This window comes from Oryctolagus cuniculus, chromosome X (genome assembly GCF_051225735.1).
Source record: "Oryctolagus cuniculus isolate XC-2025 breed Fujian yellow rabbit chromosome X, ASM5122573v1, whole genome shotgun sequence".
NCBI lineage: Eukaryota > Metazoa > Chordata > Mammalia > Lagomorpha > Leporidae > Oryctolagus > Oryctolagus cuniculus.
The window spans coordinates 26,908,813-26,922,832 of NC_142888.1; the positions used below are offsets into that span (position 1 = coordinate 26,908,813).

At 41.6% G+C, this 14,020-nt stretch overlaps 1 protein-coding gene across 16 annotated transcripts in view; it reads right to left on the reverse strand.

Annotated features, from left to right (window-relative positions):
• The window catches only part of CASK (calcium/calmodulin dependent serine protein kinase), a 366,640-nt gene that overhangs the window by 69,538 nt on the left and 283,082 nt on the right, over positions 1-14,020 (reverse strand). The window lies entirely within an intron of this gene.

A 14,020-nucleotide genomic window follows, 5' to 3' on the forward strand; every position in this document is an offset into this window, starting at 1 on the left:
TTCAATTCCCAGTGGCTCTGCTTCCAATCCAGCTCCCTGCTAATGCGTCCTGGGAGGCAGCAGAAGATGGCTCAAGTACTTGGGCACCTGTCACCCATGTGGAAGACTCATTTTTTCAGCCCGGCCCAGCCCTGGCTGTTGTGGCCATATGGGGAGTGAATCAGCAGATGGAAGATCTCACTCCCTTTCTCTCTGTTAGTCTGCCTTTCAGATAAATCAATCTTTAAAAATTGGACATGTATTTAGTGGCCAATAAGAAGATTCCTGGAAGTTCCCAAGTTATATGTCCCAGGACAGCTTTAGCCTAATGGCACAGCAGTAACATGCTAGCTTCCTTCAAGTTTTAGTAAAATCACGAGGAGGAACACATCCTTACTTAAAAGTCATAAGGAAGCTGGGTTTAGACCGTCGTGAGACAGCGATGCCCAGATAAGCACTTCGGCCCCTCCTTTGCTGAGTGGTATTCTTTAGCAGTGTGTACTGCGTGGTTTCAAGGAAAACGTGAGAACGATGCCCCGGGGAAGCTCCAAGGACACTGCAGGCGGGAGGGCCTGAGACACGACACTACACCACACCACACCACACCACACCGGAGGAAGCTGCCATTTGAATCCTTTGGCCACATGCTGTGTTGGAGGAAGGCATGTCTTCCCTGCTTCAACCCCTCTCTGCCCGAACCCTGCCTCCTCCTTCCTTCCTCACTGCTCCCCCCACCCCCACACACTGCCACCTTGCTTCTCCAGGCTGCCCCTCCACAGTCACTCAATAAAGCTGTCCTCTGAGCAAAAAAATTAAATAAATAAATAAAATAAAAAAATAAAGTCATAAGGGGCCCAGCTGGTCTAGTAATATGCTACTCTAACTAAACCTATTATTCTAGACAGTAAAAAACGTAACCACAAAGTCAGTACATGAGGGCCAATTCAAGATTTCCTGGCAGAGTTGCAAAACACTTTGGACCTTGACGGCAAAAGTTCCCCTAGAAGGCCCTTGTTTTGATCTAGGTTTTATTTGTTTGTGTACAGGGTGGCTTTCGTTTCAATATTATTAGAACATTGCACTTACAAGGATTTATTTTTGAATCCAAGAAATTAAAACTTGTTTGACCTCCTAGTTTAGTCTAAAAAGACTGCCCCTTGGTGGCCTCACAATATAGGCCAGTGTGGCAGAGTTCTGGTCATTTGGCTCTCTTTCTGTTAAACTCAAATACTGACCGCAGATGCCCCAACTTGACTATTCTCTAGGCCTTCTTTTTTGAAGTTGGCAAATAAGTCTCATTTTAAGCCCTGCAATAAACAAACCATAATACCTGTCCTTGAGCAAGCACAAGAAATAAAGTATGGGGAATAACAACCAGTTAGACAGCATGATTTAGGCAGATTTTATTTTGTTTTAATGAAACCTTCTGAAATGGAGTGCTTTTTAATATCAGCTACAAAGAGTTTGCCCAGCTGTGAGCCATTTTCACTATGATACGAATTTTCTTTCTATTTCTTTCACAACCTTACTTCCTAGCCCTGCTCACTATAGATTTGCTGCTTTAAAAGAAAACATTTATGTTGCATTAGGTGTGTTATATGATATTTTATTTAATTACTTTTTTGATATGACTTCTACTTTACATAGGTAAACACCAAGCATTTGTACTAGTAGCTACAGGAAAAATGAATCTCTATTGTGGAAAGTTAAAAGAGAACACCATGAAGTCTGGCAGAAGTGGTTTTATGGGCTAATGTTTGAAGGCACACAAAGACAAGAAAGCAGCTATGTTCTTGGACTATGAACGCTGCAGGCCACCCTATCCAACATTCTTTGAAGGGGGAAACCCCTCCTTTCCTTGAGAATAGCATAAAGAAGAACCAGCGCTTGCTGCACTTTGAAGGCATTTTGAAAATTCCTTTGCCTTCTGGCAAAGTTGCCTATGGTGCCATAAAAAGAGAATGGCACTCTGGGTAGCCATGTACAAGTTCATGCATTATTCTTGGTTTTCTAGAGTAAATTTCAAACATTGATTTCAGAAGTAATTCGTGGAACCAATATGGGAACTGGAGGGACTCCTACAGTCAATAGTACTTTCATGAAAATCACACATTGCCTTAAAACATAAAACATTATCGCTAACTTGGGACCCAGGAAGTGCAACTGATGGAGATGGAACTAAGGCAGAGTTCCCTGCCACTGGACAGTGTTATTCTGAAAATTTGGCTTTTCCTATTTTATAACTGTTTAACAAACATTGATACTGGGCAAACAAAATGTGTCATACACACATAATGGATTATTCAGTCCTTAACAGGAAGGAAATTCTGATATATGCTACAACATGGATGAACCTCGAAGACATTATACTAAAGGAAATAAGCCAGATAAAAAAGAACAATTTAGCTATTTGGCTAAATTGATAGACAGCAGAACAGTGGTTACCAGAGGCGAAGGAGAGTGGGGAGGGGGAGGGGCAGTTAGTATTTAATGGGTATAGAGTTTCAGTTTGGGAAGAGTTCTGGAGATGGATGGTGGTAACAGCTGCATAACAATATGAGTGTACTTAATGCCATTGAACTGTACACTCAAAACTGGTTAAAATAGTAAATTTTAATGTTATATATATTTTAGTATAATAAAAAGACTAAAAAATGATATGTTAAATAAAATTTGCCATAAAGTTATGAAGTTGGGGAAGTAGCAAGTATGTACTTGAATGTGGAAGGAATGATCTAAAAAAATGTTGCTGAGGTGTCCTTATTGAAAAACACAGGAAATTTTGTAATTTATTATGTTTTCAAACAAAAATGATAATCTGGATTTCTTCCATAAGACATATATTACTTAATAAAACAATTATCAAGAGAAAAACAACCCAGTATTTTTGAGTCAATAGTGTTAATGGTAAGTTCTTAGCCATAAAGCTAAATGTTAATTGAGCGTTATGGCTCTGTGATGTGAAGTCTTTTGGGATGATCACCTCCGTGGGCTTCTGGGCACTCCCTAGGAAACGCAGCTTAGATTTGTTGTATTGGTGTGGGAAGCAATGCATTACAAATGACATTACGGACCCATAGCACCCAAGAATCCACAACACACAAAAGGAGCTTTTAACTTAAAATAATACAAAAAGAAAAATAATACAAAAAGGTTAAAACAGGTTATTTTTCAAAGAGGAGATATATTATTTCTTTTTTTGGTACTTTTAAAAGCTTTGTTGAGATATCATTCATGAACCACATACTTCACCTATTAAGTGTAGAGTTTGATGATGTTTAATAAGTTTATATAGTTGTAAAAAATAACATCTCAATTCAGCTTTAGAACATTTCTTTACTCCCTCAAAATTCCTTTGTGTCATATTCAAAAACTCTTTGCTTAACCCAAATTTTAAAAAACTTATAGTTTTCAGCTCTTACAATGAATGTATGATCATTTTGAGGTAATTGTTGTGTATGAGATAAGGGTCTAAGTTCATTTCTTTGCATATGGATAACCAATTGTTGCAGTACCATTTTTTCCCCAGAGACTAGTTTTTCTCCATGTTATTGCCTTAGTACTTTTGATGAAAAAAATTGACCATAAATGTGATGGTTTATTTCTGTACTCTTGTTTTGTTCCATTGATCTATGTGTCTATCCTTATACCAGCACCACACTGTTTTGATCATCGTAGCTATATAGTAAGTTTTGATATCAGTCTTCCAACTTTATTCTTTTTCAAAATTGGGCATTTCCATATTAAATTTTAGGACTACCTTATCAAATTCCACAACGAAATTCTACTGGGATGTCGATAAGGGCTGCATTGAATCTATAGATCAATACAGAAAAAACTGCCATCATAACACCATTGAATCCTCCAACCCATCAATGTATCTCTCTCCATTTATTTGGATCCTTACTTTCTGTCAGCAATATATGGTAGTTTTCAGTGTACAAATCCTCTACTTCTTTTGTTTCATTTATTCCTACGTATTTTATTCTTTGTGATATTTCTTTACTTTTTTTTTTTTTTTTAAAGGCAGGAGCCAAGAACTTCCTCTGTGTCTCTCACATGGGTGCAGGGGCCCAAGGATCTGGGCCATCTTTCACTACTTTCCCAGGCCATAGCAGAGAGCTGGATCGGAAGTGGAGCAGCTGGGACTTGAACTGGCGCCCATATGGATGCTAGCACGGCAGGCGGTGGCTTTACCCACTACAGCACAGGCCCCTATTTCTTTACTTTTAATTTCAGCATATTTGTGGCTCACATGTAGAAATAGATAATCTGTATATATTGATCTTGTATTCTGTGACCTTGCTATACTTGCCCACTAGTTCTACTGGATTTTTTTGTAGATTCCTTAGGATTTTAGGCAATCCAGGTCACATCTCTATGACAGCATGACTTCATTTCTTCCTTTCCAATCTTCATGCCTCAAATTTCTTTTCTTGTCTTACTACACAGTTCAGGACTGCCAGTACAATGTTGGATATGAGTGGACAATCCTTATTTTGTTCCTGGTAGTGCAAGTTTTCTATTACTACTTAACACATGATCATACAAGTTTATTGTCGCTCCCCCTCTTCGTGGAGGAACGACACAGGACCCTGCGCTGTTCTTTCGTCTGCTCGGCCCTCCCCGGGTTTGCTGCTGGTTCTTCCCGGGTTGGCTACTATCCCTTCCACCTCCGTGGAAGGGCAGTTCCCCCTGGCCGCATTCCCCACTTCCGCAGGGGAGCGGCACACCACCGGCCGGTTCTCTCGGGGGCTGCACGGGTGTTCCTTCAGCTAGATGTTCCCCATAGATGTTCCCCGGTGCATGCCGTCTCTCTCCTCCTTTATAGTCCTCCTCCGCCAATCCCAACTCGGCTGAGTACGCTGCTCTCCAATCAGGAGCAAGTCCTACAGTTAATTGGTTGAACTGGAGGCAGCTGTGCGGAAGCTGTTTACTTCTCTCCCAGCGCCATATTGTGGGAGAGCAGATGCATAGAATAAGTCCTAATTCGAGCAACTTAGTCTAGTCCGGATTGCTCCCCACAGATCCCCCTTTCTTTTTATTTTTTGGCGTTGATACGCGCCTGTCTTCGGTGTCCCGCAGCACACACTCTGCTGTACTTGCTAGAGTTGCCACAGGCTCTTACAAGTCCTATCAATCAGGAAAACCGAATCCGGGTCCTCTCTTCGCCATTGTGAGGAGGTTTTCAGGCGCTGATGCGTGCCTGTGTTCGGTGCCCTGCAGCGCATACTCTGCTCCGCTAGAACTGCCTGCAGGTGTTTACAAAACCTATCAGGCAAACCGAATCCAAGCCTTCTCATTGCCTTATTGTGGGGGAGACTTATTAGTGTTGGTTCGTGCCTATCTTCGGTGACCTGCAGCTCACACTCTGGTCGAGCTTTGCTGGCACTTACCGCCTTAAATCAGGCAGACCGAATCCAAGCCTCCTAATTGTTGCATTGTGGGGAAGCTTTACTGATGTTAATTCGTGCCTGTCTTCGGTGACCTGCGGCTAGCCGCCCAGGTGCTCATCGCGTCACTAATCGGGCAGACCGAATCCAAGCCTTCTAATTGGCATGTTGAGGGGAGGCCTTATTTTTCTTTATTTCTCTATCTCCGGGCATTTCTATTTCTCCCATTTTACTTCTGTCTGCCAACATTCCTATTTCTCTTTTACTTCTAAACTTCTGTTTCTCTTATCCCCGCAGCTTCCCGGCACCTCGCCCCGCCGGCGGGTTCCCGGCTCTGCGCCGCTTCAGCCCGCGCGCCTCTCTCATCTGCGCAGCTTCCCGGCTTTGCGCGGCTCGGCTTTGCGCGCTCCGCGGTCTCCACGCTTAACCCTTTCGCGTCTGAACCACGGCCTACGCCAGCGTTCCCTATCTATTCACGCCCCGTGCTCTCTCTGCACGCGGCGGCTTCCGCGAGTAACACAGCGTAGCTTGCGTCTCCACCACTAGCATTCAATCCAAGTTCCCCGGGCTAGCCTGGCGAATTCAACCCAGCGTACGTCTCCGCCCCACGGTTTGGCTTCCCGTCCTTTGCTCCCCGGGCTAATCAGACGGATCCCAACCTGGCTTGCGTCTCAGCTTCTGGTTTTAACTTTTCGCCCCCTATTCCCGGGCTAACTTGAGAATCCCAAAGTGGCTTTCGTTTCCGCCTTGGCCTGCCCCCCCCGTGGCTTCAATTTCCCTAACATTTTTCTCTACCCGGTATGTTTCCCCAAACTTTCCTCCAACGATATTCCTCCCTCATTTCTCCTGGCCTCTCCCCACAGTCCGCGTCCGAGTCTGTTTGTTCTAGCTTTCACTTTCGCTTTCGACCTTAGAGATTTCTCCCAGCTTCCCCCCGTAGTCTGCATCCGAATCTATGCCTAGGCTTTCAATAGCTTCCTCCGGCACCCTTTTCGTCCGGCTTTTCCCTAGGCTGTTTGCTAGTTTCTCTCTCCGATATTTTCCCTAGTTCTTCCCGTTTCTTCCCGTTTCTTCCCTCCTAAGTTTCATATCCGTCCTAAGTTTCCTATCCGAGCTAGGTTTCCTATCCGAGTCACGGCACCATTATGTCGCTCCCCCTCTTCGTGGAGGAACGACACAGGACCCTGCGCTGTTCTTTCGTCTGCTCTCTCTCCCCGGGTTTGCTGCTGGTTCTTCCCGGGTTGGCTACTATCCCTTCCACCTCCGTGGAAGGGCAGTTCCCCCTGGCCGCATTCCCCACTTCCGCAGGGGAGCGGCACACCACCGGCCGGTTCTCTCGGGGGCTGCACGGGTGTTCCTTCAGCTAGATGTTCCCCATAGATGTTCCCCGGTGCATGCCGTCTCTCTCCTCCTTTATAGTCCTCCTCCGCCAATCCCAACTCGGCTGAGTACGCTGCTCTCCAATCAGGAGCAAGTCCTACAGTTAATTGGTTGAACTGGAGGCAGCTGTGCGGAAGCTGTTTACTTCTCTCCCAGCGCCATATTGTGGGAGAGCAGATGCATAGAATAAGTCCTAATTCGAGCAACTTAGTCTAGTCCGGATTGCTCCCCACATTTATTGATATCTACATTAAAAAAGAAGAAAAGTTACTTTGGAAATATTCACAATATATATTTCTGTTCTCAGGATGTTTGTGTCATATAGCACTTTTCCATTGACACTGATACTTCAATATACTCATGGAAACACATGTTGGGGTTTCTGTCCATCCAATTAGAAAGAGTGGGATGAGATTCCAAATCCAAAGTAAGCAGCAGTGTACTTCAACTGACAGTTTCAGGAGGCAAGTAGCACAAAGACAATCTACCCAGCTGGTTTTATGCCATTATTTGCCAAAGTCAGCTCTTAGAACGAGGTGTGACCCTCAGATGCTACCAGTAGCTTAGCCTCTGAAGGCCCCTCAGATAGGCCTTGTTCTAGACATGAGTACAAATCGACAGGACTGCAACTTCATGGGAAATTTAGCTTTGGCATTTCCTGACTGGCACTCTCCTTAAACAGCTAAGCTTAACTTTGTATTAACTTACTTCTCAGTTCTCAAATTGCTCAAAAATATTATTACCAGATTATGGTAGAATTTTCATTTTTTCCCCTTTAGGAAACTTCTGAGTTCTAAAAATATGCTTTTCGAAGCAGGACTGCTAATTTGATGTCATCTCTAAAAAGCAAAACAGTAAATCTAGAGTTGTAGTTTTCCAGTCCTAACTGTAGAGCAGATGGAAAAATTTTATTTAACTTTTCCTAAACACTAAAAATTATAATAAGGATGTCAGCCATATAAAAGAGGGAAGATTATAAGTACCAACTTATTTCTAATATAATATTTTAAAACATCAACTTATTAGAAATGCCTATTTGTAACTTAATATCCTAAAGACTTCTAAATCAAGTTGCCACTTGCACCTTGCTTTTTAATGTTTTGCTAATTCAATCACTGATTAGACATTTTGGAAAACATAATTTTCCCTCAAAAATAATCTTAATTAAGTGGAGGTATCACTTTTATTATGGAAACAGCAGTGTATAACAAATGCTAGCAGCTGTTTAGAGGTATGACAGATGGTGGGTGTACGTTTAAAACGTAGGTGTCAAAGTTTGGCAGACAGAGATAAATGTGTCATTTAACAATGTTTTGTAACATTATTGACTTAACAAGTAAACATTCATTCTGTTAAAGGAAAATTTCTACAAGAAATTAAAAGTGAGAACTACCACTAGATAATGTTTGCAAAAGTTTTTTTGTTAATCTGAAAAATCTCTTGTGTTTTCAATCCATCAAAAAGTCATCTGTCAACTAACTATCCAATATACCACATACAAATTTCATCCCCTAACTGACTCAAAATATCATTAAAGGACAAACTACAATTTGACATAACTTCTCAAGAAAGCCCAATTGATGACTGAGTGAGTAACATTTCATTATTTTATATTAGACTTGTGTAATTGGCACTTATACTTGAAGAATGAATTCAGGGTGAAACCAGTTTTTCCATGCTCTACTGGCTTGAATAGTGAATTCTCAAAAGTCATGGCCACCCAGAACCTCAGAATGTGACTTTATTTGCAAATGTCATTTCTTAAGAGGCAGTCATATTGGATTAGGGTGGGCCCTAAATCAAATGACCATTGTCCTTTTAAGAAGGCCATGTGAAGAGACAGACACATGCTCAGAGGAGAATGACATGTGATGACTGAGGCGGAGATGGGAGTGATGTGTCTACAAGCCAAGGACCACCAGGGATTGCAGGCAATCACCAGAAGCTGGGAGAAGCAAGGCACGGACAGATTCTGCCCTCCAGCCTCTGGAGGAAGCATGTCCCTGCTGACATCTTGACTTACGACCTTCTAGCTCATACAACTGTGAATCAACTTCTGTCGTTCTAGGTGATCCGGTTTTTGTATTTTGTTATGGCAACCCTAGCAAACACACATGCCAAATTGTATTTTACTAAAATTCATCCATAGATTGATTGTGTCTGTGAGCCATCTCAGCATGAGTGCTTTAACTTTATAATACAGACATACTGGGCCAAGCAGTTCCTTCTCACGTCTCTGTATTTCTATACAAAATGAGGGGCAGCATACGTGTGCCAGGATGAAACTGATTGGACAACAAATACTTAGAGGTCTCTAGACCTATTTCTTTTCTTTTCTTTTCTTTAAGATTTATTTATTTATTTATTTGAAACTCAGAGTTACAGAGAGGCAGAGGCAGAGGCAGAGAGAGAGAGTCTTCCATCTACTGGTTCACTCCCCAATTGGTTGCAACGGATGGAGCTGTGCCCATCCAAAGTCAGGAGCCAGGAGCTTCTTTTGGGTCTCCCACATGGGTGCAGGGGCCCAAGTAATTGGGCCATCTGCACTGCTTTCCCAAGGCCACAGCAGAGAGCGGGATTGGAAATGGAGCAGCCGGGACTTGAACCGGTGCCCATATGGGATGCCGGCACCGCAGGTGGTGGATTTACCTGCTACGCCACTGTGCTTTTCCCTCTAGACCTATTTCTAACTACAGATCCAACTACATAAATGTGCTTTCACAGGGTCAGTGCTGTGGTGTAGCAGGTTAAACTGCCATCTGCAGTGCCAGCATCTCATACGCATGCTGGTTCAAGTCTTGGTTGCTCCACTTCCAATCCAGCTCCTTGCTAATGCACCTGGGAAAGCAGCAGACGATGGTTCAAGTGCTTGGGCTCCTGTATCCATGTGGGAGACCTGGAAGTTCCTGGCTCCTGGCTTTGGCCTGGCACAGATCTGGCCATTGTGGCCACTTAGGGACTGAACCAGCGGATGGGAGATCTCTCTCCCTCTCTGTCTCTCCCTTTCTCTGTAATTCTGACTTTCAAATAAGTAAATAAATCTAAAAAAAGTGTTTTAACTAGCATTGAAATCTGAAAGCCTTTCCCTCTTAGTGGAATCAGAGTTATTTATCCTTTCAGTGTCAATTCTTTCAAAAGGCAGAAGTTGTATTCTGTCCAAATAAAGTTGACTAAGGTTTTTTTTTGAATTTTAAACTTGATATAATTTTAAAGGGATAAGTAGAAAAAATAAGGCTCAGATGATCCCTAGTCTTCCTTAGTGGCTTAACACTTTCTTTTTGTCAGTTTAAAAATTATGGCTTCAAATTTAGCTACTTAGAATATTACTGAATTAACAGGTTACTATCAACATAATAAATTACACAAAATGGCTCAGTGGGATAAGTAACCTTAATCAATCCATAGTTCTTAAAACTATATCATTGGGTGTTGTTACTAAGGATCCTCAAAAAGGAATCAGTTTTGATTCTGCCAAATAATCTAAAATCAAGCATGTATGACATAGCATCAGAAAGAAGGAAAAGGAATGGCCAGATTTGAAAAATTTCTCAAGAGTTGATCACTTCAATATTTCTTTATGAATGCATATCAGAAGTATTTAATTACTAAAAAAATCTTTCTCATGATTGGATTTCCCTATATTGTAGTCACCTGAATACTTCATTGATATTATATCACTGACATGTAGCCTGTTGGCTGTGACATGAGGGATTAATAAACCTTATTTACAGGATGCAGAGTGTGAAGGCTTATGCCATTGATAATTAAACGTTCATTTAATGATGGCTTAGTTTGGAAATTCAGAACGACCTGCATCCAAACACTGGCCAGGCTTTGCCTTCTGGTCAGTCACCTCAGGAGCATTCTGAGGTTCATGTACAGCACGTGTCTTCAAAGCTGGGAGATACCCTGTCTTTTTAATGGGCGTGGCTCCTTTTCAGTGTAACACAGCGGGCTTCCAAACTGAGCCACACTGATGGGGCACATGAGGATGAAAAAAGAACTCAAAGGGAATTTGACTGTTTTCCCTTACTAAGATCTGTGAACCTCTTCTGAAGTTGTGACAATTTCTACCCAACAGTGCCGTAGTTATTCAAAATCAGTATTTCCAGTAAGCTCCAAGAATTTCTGCTGGGGAGGGGAGTGAGTGGCAGCCTGACTGAGTTCTGTGTCTGAATGTCTGTTCCTCCCCGTGCAAACCAGCAGTGTTCCTTCATCTTCTCCGCAGCCTCAAGCTCCCTGCGCCCAGTCACCCTGTTGTCTTGTTAAGAAAACCACAACTTTGAACCCTACTTGGGCTCTCCTGAGCCTCTAAATTATAAAAAGTCCTTGACTGAAAGGCCAGCAGGCCGGCACCGCGGCTCACTACGCTAATCCTCCGCCTAGCGGCGCCGGCACACCGGGTTCTAGTCCCGGTTGGGGCACCGGATTCTGTCCCGGTTGCCCCTCTTCCAGGCCAGCTCTCTGCTGTGGCCAGGGAGTGCAGTGGAGGATGGCCCAAGTACTTGGGCCCTGCACCCCATGGGAGACCAGGAGAAGCACCTGGCTCCTGGCTCCTGTCATCGGATCAGTGCGGTGCGCCGGCCGCAGCGCGCAGGCTACAGCGGCCATTGGAGGGTGAACCAACTGCAAAAGGAAGACCTTTCTCTCTGTCTCTCTCTCTCACTGTCCACTCTGCCTGTCAAAAAAAAAAAAAAAAAAAAAAAAAAAAAAAAAAAAAAAAAAAAAGAAAGGCCAGAAAATCTCTGCAGCAATGACCTAACCACTGACTGCACTGGAATAAATAAAACTGCCACTAAGCTGCCACAGTGTCTTCCAAATTCCCCAACTGCCTAGTTCTACCAAAGGGTCTGACTTCCCTGGGGAATTCGCAATTAGGAAGTTTCCGCGTCCTGTGACTCAATGAGAGTGAACAATAGGTAGTGAACTAATCAATGAATGGGGGGGTCAACTTCCAATTCAAATAACATGTAAGTATAACAATAAATACTAAGATGAAGAAGAAGATCAGGACAAAGGGATGCTGTGAGCTATCCACAAACTAGAATGAGTTTCAGGGTCGTTTGAGTACCCAAGTTATTTGAAATAAATGTAATCTGAAATGTCCTCAAATTATTTTTAGTTAAATTATCTAATGAGCCAAGTCCTTATCTTCCTGAGTATATTTCTAAACTCTATTTTTCCAGCTCTCTTGCATCTAAGTAGGCATGTAACTAGCACTTGCCAGTGGAATGTGGGCAAAAGTGATACAGCCTATTTCCAAACTTGACCCTGCAAGATTTTTCATATTCTCTTTTATCTGCTGACTGGGTGCAAAGGATGCAGTGGAAGATTCATGATGCTGAGAGATAGCAGAGCCACACAATGGAAGAGGCCTGGGTCTCTGAATGACTTGTGTGTGGAAGAGATCTCCCTTACCTATCTGCATTGGACTGTGAGGTAAGAAATTAGCTTTTATTCTGTTAAGCCACTCAAACTTTAGGCAGTCTCTCTCTCTGTCTCTCTCATACACACACACACACACACATACATATACATACATACATATATATATATAGATATAGATATAACATAAAAAACCCAAACTATGAAAATCTGATAATTGATTTGACCAAATCTATGGAAAGAAGCAACTGTTTGATACCTACAAGTGGACTTTTAGCATTAAGTTCAAACACAATGCAACACTCTTAGCTTAGCTTTTCTCAAACCGGTCCCTATCAAAACAGGGCTCATCTGCAACTCAATTAGTTTGAGATGCTGTTAAACAATGAACAGGTTTCTTTGCTTTAGGACACCTCAGAGCTGTCAGTGTTTTAATACCCATTGTGAACCTGTATAAAGGGACTAAAGAAGGTAGCATTTCCTAAACTTATTTAGCCAATAAATAACCAATAAATTTAAAATCTACTTCTCCTTTCCACCACAGCAACCTTCTCATTTCCATACCTACTGCTACCTCCCAGAGCAAGGTTCTGTATAGTACATTCTGGGAAATTTTGCTTTACTATAATTTATAACATAGGGTGTGTTAATCAGCACTAACCAGTTCTAGGTATCCCAAAGCAAGTATAATTTTCTTATTAAGGGAAGGTTTTTTTTTTTTAAAGAAGGCCAACATGTATTAATACTATCAGAACCACACAAGAAATTTTCACTGCTTAAGTGGACCAAGTTCTGTAAGAAAGTTATTTTTACTTAAATTGTGGCTTAAATGAAGGCAAACATGAATGGGAAATTTCTGTTCTGTGACTTCCAATTTGCAGTCAATGAAGCCTGTCATATTCAATGATGAAATTCACTCTTCTGTTTTAAAGGGAAGATATCAAGTCTATGAAATTTGGTTACGTCAAGTATAAAATGTGTGTGTGAATACAGTCTACTGTGTAACATTTCATTTGATTTTCTTTCTTCTATATTCATTCTTAAGGCATAATGTTTTAAAACAACGTGTAAAACAATAAAAAGTAGGCCCTTGGCATCTATGGGATTCAATCACCTGGGAATTGAAAATGTTGGAAAAAAATTGTGTTTGAATGGAATATGCACTGATGTTTTCCTTGTCATTATTCCCTACATAATACTTTATAACAACTATTTATGTAGTATTGACATTGTTTTAGGTATTTAAGTGATCTAGGGATGCTTTAAAGCACAGGAGGGTACATGCCTACGTTCTATGCAAATACTATGCCAATTGACATAAGGGACTTGACCGTCTATGGGTCCCAGGGGTCCTGGGACCAGCCCCAGCAGGGATGACTCTAATCACAGTGAAAGTCAATGGGTTCATCTAACAGAAATATAGTTCACTAAATTAGGGTTGTGCTCTACTCTTTCTAAAAACTCACATACTTTTTGTATGCATTATATATAATCGATAAATACAAATATATACAATATACAATTGATATATACAATATCGGTGTACATTGATAAATACAAAATATATACTGTATATATAAAATATACATAATTGATAAATACAAATATATATATTTCCCTCTCATTTCCATGGCTTGCTAAGCTATATTGCATTTGTACTACACATATTCTTCCTTCCTTCCTATCTCCCTCTCTCTTTTTTCCTTTCTCTTTCCCTTTCCCTTCCATGGCTTGTACTTTTAAGGAACTTATATTCTTTTTTAATACACTTTTTGTTAATATATAGAGATCAGATTTCATAATTCATAGATATGATTCCAAGAATATAATGATACTTTCCTCTCTCCTTCCCTCCTCCTTCCTTTCTTTCCTTTTCATTTTTT